General features: G+C 37.5%; 1 long non-coding RNA gene across 1 annotated transcript in view; it reads right to left on the reverse strand.

Annotated features, from left to right (window-relative positions):
• Positions 1–8,501, reverse strand: part of LOC144230092 (uncharacterized) — a 220,579-nt gene extending 212,078 nt beyond the window's left edge. The window contains exon 1 of the long non-coding RNA XR_013334687.1: positions 8,423–8,501. This is a non-coding gene — a long non-coding RNA (uncharacterized LOC144230092). The remainder of the gene's footprint in view (positions 1–8,422) is intronic.
• Between the last annotated feature and the right edge of the window lie 461 nt (positions 8,502–8,962).

The raw sequence follows: 8,962 nt of genomic DNA on the forward strand, positions 1-8,962 counted from the left end.
GAGAATGAAGATGGATGAAATGGATACTGAAAATTTTCAAGTCTATTGACAATAGAATATAATACTACTAAAGTCTTAGTCCACTATCTAAACACTATAGATAGTTAATACATGTTTCTCATTTCCTTAGAGCACTTACTTTAATGTAGAAAGATCCTAACCTTTACCATTAACAGTGCTCATACCACCTGCTAACAGGTGGTTAAAAAAAGAAAGTTGTAGTATAACTTGTTTTTCCTCTAATCAACACAAATGCCAAAAACCAGTCAGACTAGAGTTTTGCTAAATTGCATGTTTGCTTTGGCATTCAGTACAAATGCCAAATTCATCACAAGTCTCCAAGGGGAGAGATTACTTTCCATCAGGCAGTGATGCTTACTGGGGAGAATACCTCCTTTGCTTCTTCCATACGACTTCTATATTGTACATTATGTTCCTTCTGCTTAGTTTGTCATCAGAAAACCTGGCCCAGATGAGAACATAAATGGGCAACTAATAAAGAGACAAACAAATATAGATAAGAAATGTATGAAAAATATGAATGCTTATTAATGATGAAGAAAAATCAAAATAATAGAAAAGCATTTCCATGTGCTATAGAATAAATGCTAGTACCTCCCTCCTCCAAATACATATGTTGAAACCTAATCTCCAATTTGACAGTATTTGGAACTGAGGCTTTCGGGAGGTGCTTACATCATAAGGAAAAAGCCCTCACGAGTGGGATTCGTGTCCTTAAAACAGTGAGCCCCCAGTGAGCTTCTTGGCACCTTAAGCCATATAAGGACACAGAGAAAAAACCTGGTCTAAGGACCAGGAAGGGGATCTCCACCACACACCGAATCTGCTGGCTCCTTGATCTTGGACTTCCCAGCCTGCAGCACTGAAAATTACATGTTTGCTGTTTAAGCCACTCAGTCTCTGGCCTTTTGTTACAGCAGCCGAAATGGACTAAGATAGTATTCCTCAGATTATTTGATATTTAAAAAATTCTGAAGCACTCTCCTAAATTACTGATAAAAACTTTCTAGATTTTAGCAAGAATGTAAAACACTCACATTATGAGGGTTTGTTACTCCAATATTCTATTTAGGGGAACTGATTCTACTAAAATAGTAAAGGGTAGCACCCAAAGTTATGATCATGTTTATTCCAGCTATGTTTCTAACAATATAAAATCGGATACAATGCCTGAGTGAACATGGATCAGTAATAATGGAGGTATTGTTTAGCAAGGGAGTATCCAGAGTATTAAGGATTTTAAGAGTCTTCTCCTACATATATATTTTTAATCAGTGTGTGCATTGCTAATGTAGGAAATAAAATCAATAAATAAAGTGAGCAAGTTTAGATAAAATTAAAACTTAGTGTGGGGCGCTTGGGTGGCTCAGTCGGTTAAGCATCCAACTTAGGCTCAGGTCATGATCCCATGGTTTGTGAGTTGGAGCCCCACATCAGGCTCTGTGCTGACAGCTCAGAGCCTGGAGCCTGCATTGGATTCTGTGTCTCCCTCTCTCTCTGTCCCTCCCTTGTTCATGCTCTGTCTCTCTATCAAAAATAAATTTAAAAAAATTTTTTGTTAGTTTATATACATATTACAGCAGGCACTGGCAACTAAAGAATACCATCGAAATGAGGTCCTTATCAGAGGTCTAAAAATGCATATTTCTTGATAGCTAATCAAATCTGCAACACCAATAAAAACCACAGATGATTTATTTTTTTAGGTTGCCAGTAAAAGCATCTTGAGTACACAAGGAATGTAGGTTCTTTTAAGAGTATCAAGAATACAAAATATAGGGGCGCCTGGGTGGCTTAGTCGGTTAAGCGTCTGTCTTTCGCTTAGGTCATGATCTCGCGGTTCGTGGGTTCGGGCCCCGCGTCAGGCTCTGTGCTGACTGCCAGCTCAGAGCCTGAAGCCTGTTTCAGTCTGTGACTCTCTCTTTCTCTGACCCTCCCCTGCTCACGCTGTCTCTCTCTCTCCTAGAGATGTTTAAAAACATTAAACATTAATGTTTAAAAACATTAAAAAAAAAAGAACACAAAATATATATGTCAATTCTGTACAAGGTGAATTAGAAATTAAAGGATACCAGCCCTTTTCTCCTTGGATTTTCCCATTAGGTGGGTGATTTTTCCTAACATGTTATTATGTCTCAGTACAGTAAAAAATGGATCCATAGTGAGGCACCTGAGTGGCTCAGTAGGTTAAGCATCTGACTTTGGCTCAGGTCATGATCTCGTGGTTTGTGGGTTCATGCCCTGCATAGGGCTCTGTGCTGACAGCTCAGAGCCTGGAGCCTGCTTCTGATTCTGTGTCTCCCTCTCTCTCTGCCCCTCCCCCACTTGTACTCTGTCTCTCAAAAATGAATACACATTATTTTTTTTTAATTTAAAAAATGGATCAATAGCAAAGGACATATTAATTGAAATGTAATTTCTATTATAACTAAGTGACGCTTTTGCCTGCAAGTGGGAAGTACACAGAGGCATCCTTGGGATCTATGATAGTGCACTGTGGTGTTCCACACACAACTTCATTTCTCCTGAATTTCTGGCAGGAGAGGTATGTGTGTGAGACCACTAGGTACTCATTTTTGTTTTTTTAAGAAAAAAATGTTCTCTCAGAGAGAGGGAAATCTTTTCATTTATTTTTAATACTCCTCTCTAAGGAATCCATGTAAACACTGTTTTTTCCCTTATAAATAGACCTAAAACATACATGACTCCAAACACTTAAAATTTGAGAGAAAAATGCAGTAAAAAAATTTTGTACACCCTGTAACTCAAGCAGTGAAATGAACCACTTTCCCTTTTTATTTCTATATCTAAATTTTATAGGGCTTGTGTAGCAATTTTTACAGTTTAAAATAAGAATGACTTACTTTCTAAAATAGATGGCTTGTAAGGGATGAGGTATAGTCTACCAGAATTCACTGCCACATCTGACCTCACACATAAACACACTCATGCACAAACTCACACTCACACACACTCACCAATGTCTTGTAATCTCAGAACTTAAAATATTAATATATCATAAACCTCTTGCTAACTTATACAGCATATAAAATTTTAAAAATGTTGAAAAGTAAACCATTTTACACTATTATAAGACGTATTGCAGTTTTAAAACTGGAGATTTTTGAAAACAACATGTGTATCTTAAATTGCAGGGAATTTGCTAATTCACAACATGGAAGTAGGTGCCTATCAGGGAATGCCATTATCACGGAAGCTGTATGTCTTTTTAAAAGTGCACTAAATTTCTGTTTCATTAAATAAAAGCTCTCGTTGAACACTTAATCCGTGACAAGTAATTTTCTTAAAGACATCTAAAATTATTATAAGACTATATAGTAATTTAGAAACATCCTTGGCCTATGGATGCAAATACTGTTTGTACACTAAGACTAAAACTACATAAAAATTATTGTAAATGTACAATTATTATAATATTCCTAGAGTTATAAACTTTTTTCTCTCAATTTAACAAGCTCCATAGTAGATCTATAATCTCTTTTATAACTTCAAAGCAGCAACTAGATTTCAAATACTCAGGAAATATTTTGGTCGTACACAGTACTGAGTTTAATATCAAGAACTGCCTNTTCTTTTATAACTTCAAAGCAGCAACTAGATTTCAAATACTCAAATGCTCTGGAAATATTTTGGTCGTACACAGTACTGAGTTTAATATCAAGAACTGCCTCTCTCCTTTAACACAAACATTAAAAAATGTTCAGAGGGTAATTTGTGTACTTGAATAAAAAGGTCTATTTCTCATCTGAGTTCTTCTCCACTACAAAAGATCCAATTCTGTTGTTTTGAGATATCTCCTCTTTAAAAATACAAAACAAACAAATAAATAGCAAATCTTTATAAAAAAATCTCTGACTTGCTGATTGCCTACAACACCAGGATAGCCAAGACCTTTGTTTTTTTTGTTTTTTTTTTTTTTGACAGGGGCACCCACACTTTGCTGTTGGCTTTATCAAGGTCTAAAAGAACTCACTCACTGGCCATATCAGTCAATTAGCTTCTAACACTTTCTTAAAGGAAAAATTAAATGGGTAAAAGTTTGCTTTGTAACCCTGGTAAAGTCAGTAGAAATTCAATGCTATCCATCCATGGACAGGGGGAGCACATAGGAAATGGTACCATCTTCTAACACTTCAATTTCAGAATGTGTTTCAGGGGCCAATCCAAAATGTATAGAAGGAAATGATAAACATTGATAATGCAATATTTTCTCATATTTTCCCAAGACTTCTTTTTTTAACATGTAATTCATGATCATTAGGTAAATATTTACATTTACTTTGTTGCTCATGACTATTAGAATTTTGCAAAGTTGTAATCAATATGACAGTAGTTAAAGAATCTCAAAAGAGAGACATTATACCAGAGCCTTGGGAAATATCTGGCACATACAGATTAAGATGATTTATGGAAAATATATTTTAAAGTTTTTTTGTTTTAATGTTTATTTATTTTTGAAAGAGAGAGAGAGGGAGAGAAAAAGAGAGAGTGTCAGTGGAGGAGGGGCAGAGAGAGAGAGAAAACACAGAATCTGAAGCAGGCTCCAGGCTCTGAGCTGTTAGCACAGAGCCCAACATGGGTCTTGGATCCAAGAACTTCGAGATCATGACCTGAGCCAAAGTCAGGTGCTCAATGGACTGAGCCACTCAGGCACCCTTGTGGAGAATATATTTTAAAAAGAGGCTATTTGCAAAGAGGTAACCAGAGTGTAGAGGAACTGGGGTGCAGGGCTCTGAGGCAATAAGACAGATGGAGGTACTAATACCACTAGGTCAGGAGGGAATAGGTTGAGGGAGCTGTTCATGGAGACAGTGTCTGCATGTTTCACCCACCAAAGGCAGCTTTGACAGAAACAGATCTATGGCTGAAGGACCCAGCCAACTTAGATAAACATGCAGAAAGGGAGATCTCACTCTTCCTTTTTTAAAATTCTTTTTAGAGAGAGAGAGAAAGAGAAAGAAAGAGAGCATGCAAGCATGCAAGTGAGGGTGAGCAGGGAAGAGGCAAAAGAGGGAGGAGAAACTTAAGCGGCCTCATCCTTGATCTCACCATCATGAGATTATGACCTGGGCCAAAATCAAGAGTTGGATGCTTAACTGACTGAGCCACCAGGTGCTCCTCACTTTTCCTTTCTATTATCTCTTGTTGTGCTCTTCTTTGGCCAAAGAAACTACAACCCATTGATCTAGCTTTTACAGGTCAGCCTCCAGAGCAGAGGGTAGCATTAAATGAGCAAAGAATACCCAAGTGAACAACTAAATGGAGCACAGAGAATAAATTGGGATCATTCTAGGTTAGTGTCTGTGATGTATCCTATACGTATATACGTATATACGTATATACGTATATACAGGGTTGCAGGGATTAGCCCAATGCATATGCCACGTAGCTACAGAAGAGGCATAGACCATACAGCCATCCAAGTCCCTGAATTAGAAACTGAGAGACCTCCCAAATTAAGTGATTATCCATAAGTCTCTATGGATTTCTGTTAATTGTAAAAGATTCTAGATTTTTAAATTGTTATTGTCTTGGGAATTATTTAGATTTTGCAGACAGCCCTATGATAAACAGTGATCAGATGAGTGAGCATCACATAAACAATAGATCAAATTTTAATTGCACATGGGCCACATTCAAGACTTTTAGTATATGTGCTGCCAAAGCAAGCACCGCATTCAAGACTTTGCTGGGGGAGAAACAAATTAAATCCATCATACTTTTCTTAAATAAATTATTTCTCTTTATATAAAGTTACAACTAATGAGAAAACAGAAAAGTTAACTAAAATAAATTTAGGCCACAAGCCACCAAACAATCACTTTGGTTTTGCCTGATTCCTTTCCACAGACTGTAAGGTCTCCTAAGGCCTGAGCAAGGTGTATGGTAGAGAAAACATAATCCATCCATTTCAGTGCATACAGCCTGTAGGTAATAGTGGAAATAGTGTTCCAGAAAGGAGTCTTGGAAGATTAGACCTGGAACAAATATACTCAAGTCAGGCTGCTGAGCCACATAAGTTAGAGGAAGAAGAGAAGTAAACAGGGGAAACAGGAAAACAGAGAGGTGAGTGGGGAGTAATTCCTAAGTCTCTGTTCAGGTGCCTCACACAGTTTCTTAAGGATTTTCTATTTTCTCTTTTGGGCATTTATTGGGTGAATTTAAAAGACCCAGGAGAGGATTTTATTTTCTTAGAAATAATGTGATCAGTGGCTATTCTTTTATCAAGTGGTCACAACCACACTTTTTATATGTATAGATGTTTGCAGATGTGTGCATAACATACATATGGATAGAGAATTTAAATTACTTAAATACAGGGATCATAAATACAAAGCACATACACCATGATTTGTTCTGCATTCTTTTTAAATTCTTATTTTATTGATTTGAAATTGTTTTTAAAAGGCTATCCTATTTCATGTTCCTATTTTTATTTCAGGAACAAAATATTTTATCGAATGTAATACTAATGTGGTCAGAGAAATGTTAAAGGATCCTTTAGTGCTTAAAGTGTTAATCCAACTCACTAAAAATTAATGACTGGCAAGCCCTTTGTTAGGAGATGTAGGGGCTAAAGAATTAACCAACTTATTTGTCCTGACCTCCTGAGACTCTGATGAAGTGATGAGGCATAGACACTTAACAATAATTAAGATAGATTATGATATGGTATATAAGAGAAGTATTTGCACATGATCATGGATTGAATGAAGGGGACTATTGCAGTGAGAGTAATTTAAGCAATGCTTGGAGCACAAATTTTTATACGTTTTCTGTTTTGTTTTGTTTGTTTGTTTGTTTTTTTGAGAGGGAGAGAGAAAGAGAGAAGAGAAAGAGGGAGAGAGAGAGAGTAGAAAGAGAAACCCAAGCAGGTTCCACATGGTCAGTGCAGAGTCCGATGTAGGGCTGGAACTCATGAACCATGAAATCATGACCTTAGCCAAAATCAAGAGTCTGATGCTTAACTGACTGAGCCACCTAGGTGCCCCCTGAAGCAAAATTTTAACACTCAGGTGGAGAGTAGGAAGTGAAAGCCTAGCTAAAATGAACTCATTTAATTATTGAGCCCTTACTCTTTTAGGTACTTTGAGAGATACCAGAAATATGCTGCACAACACAGTAAAAACATCCCATTCTCTTGTCAAATATACCACAAATTGGCAAAGAAAGACAGTTTTGCATAGAGAAGTCTAAATGGATAAAAACAGCTAGATTAGAGGGGAAAAGTGAGAACAGTAAAATGGAAGAGGTTTGCTTTGATTTGGTTTTAGTTGGTTGAATTTTTCCACGATAAGGGAAACATAAGCATGTTGGTTTTTGTCTGTGTGGAAGGAACCAGGAAAATGGAGAGATGCAAATCATGGAGGAATAGCTGATTTAATAAAGTTGATAACAAATGTAAAGCATTAGGATTAAAATCTAACATAGGAGGTTACGTTAGGAAGCAAGAAATACACCACAGAAAAAAACCAGAGATATTTTAAGGTCCAGTGAAGAAAAATTTAGTCATGTTCACATCGGATAGCCTTATCTTTATGAGAAAGCAAGAGGTTCTTTTATCTGAAACCGAGTAAGTCTAGGAAAGATATGAGTCTGAGAAGAACAGATATTTTGAACAACTGTGGAAGTGTGGGAACACCTGAAGTGGTCAAATCCCACTCAGGACCAGGCAGGGTCAGGCAGCAGGGAAATGTTGAGTACCTATGATGTGTCAGCAAACAGGCAAGATCCTTGCCTGCATGGGACATTTGAGTCAGTGAAAGATACATGAAATAGTCAAATAACTACACAAGTAAATATCACCCTTTGAGTCAGTGAAAGATACATGAAATAGTCAAATAACTACACAAGTAAATATCACCCTGGCAATTGGCAAAGTGTAACATGGGATAAGGTGGGAGAGAACACAGAGAAGAGAGAAACCTCAGTACAATTGGCTTTATATTCAGGGAGTGAAAAAACAAAAGAACAAAACAAAAGAAAAGAAAAACACCAACCAAACAAACTAAGCATGGTGTTTCATAGACCACAATGACAGAAAGGTAAAAGGAAGGTAAAGAGAGGGTTCAGTAGAAGCCCGAGAGCAGAATAGGCGGGAATATATTACAGCTGCGGTCAGAAAGCAGGGTTTCGAAGATTTGCTGGAAGCAGAGCAGTTATGAGACAAAGTGGTTCCAGGCAAAAATTCTTTGAGCTTTGAGGAGAACTCAAGCCCTGTCACAGGTGCACACCCCCCCCCCAATGTTCCCAGCGAAAGCTCACCCATCCCAAGCATCCAGCAATTATCCACATTCAGTCATAGTCGACTCCAAGGCGCTTCAAGTCACAAGATAATTTTTCTTTCTCACTTTTTACAAGCTGTTAATGTTGTACTCACATTCATTCAGCGTGTCAGGTGCTCCAGTTTATTTGGTCCTGATCTTGCTGTGTGATCTTGCAGCCTTGCAATACAGAGAACCATTTCTAGGAAAGAGATAAAATTAAAACACAACGTTACACTTAAGGAAGTCGGAAAATAGCCCGAGCAACATTATTTGCACTAAAATCTACCTAACGGAGTAACTTACAGAAAAGAATGTATATTTCTACGTACTGTCCAAGTACATATTCATGTACAACATATCGAGCTTGAGGTTTGTGAGAATAAATAAACAGATCCTCATTTACAGTCTTTTTTTTTTTAACATTTATTTATTTTTGAAAGAGGGAAAGACAGAGTTCAAGTGGGAGGGGGGTAAAGAGAGAGGGAGACACAGAATCTAAAGCAGACTCCAGGCTCCAAGCCTTTAGCTCAGAGCCCAACATGGGACTCAAACCCACGTAACATCATGACCTGAGCTGAAGTCAGACGTTTAACCAACTGAGCCACCCAGGTGCCCCTAAAAGGCACCTCATTTAAACCATAACAGATCCTTAA

Source organism: Crocuta crocuta, unplaced genomic scaffold (genome assembly GCF_008692635.1).
Source record: "Crocuta crocuta isolate KB4526 unplaced genomic scaffold, BGI_CrCroc_1.0 scaffold34, whole genome shotgun sequence".
In the NCBI taxonomy this organism is placed as follows: domain Eukaryota; kingdom Metazoa; phylum Chordata; class Mammalia; order Carnivora; family Hyaenidae; genus Crocuta; species Crocuta crocuta.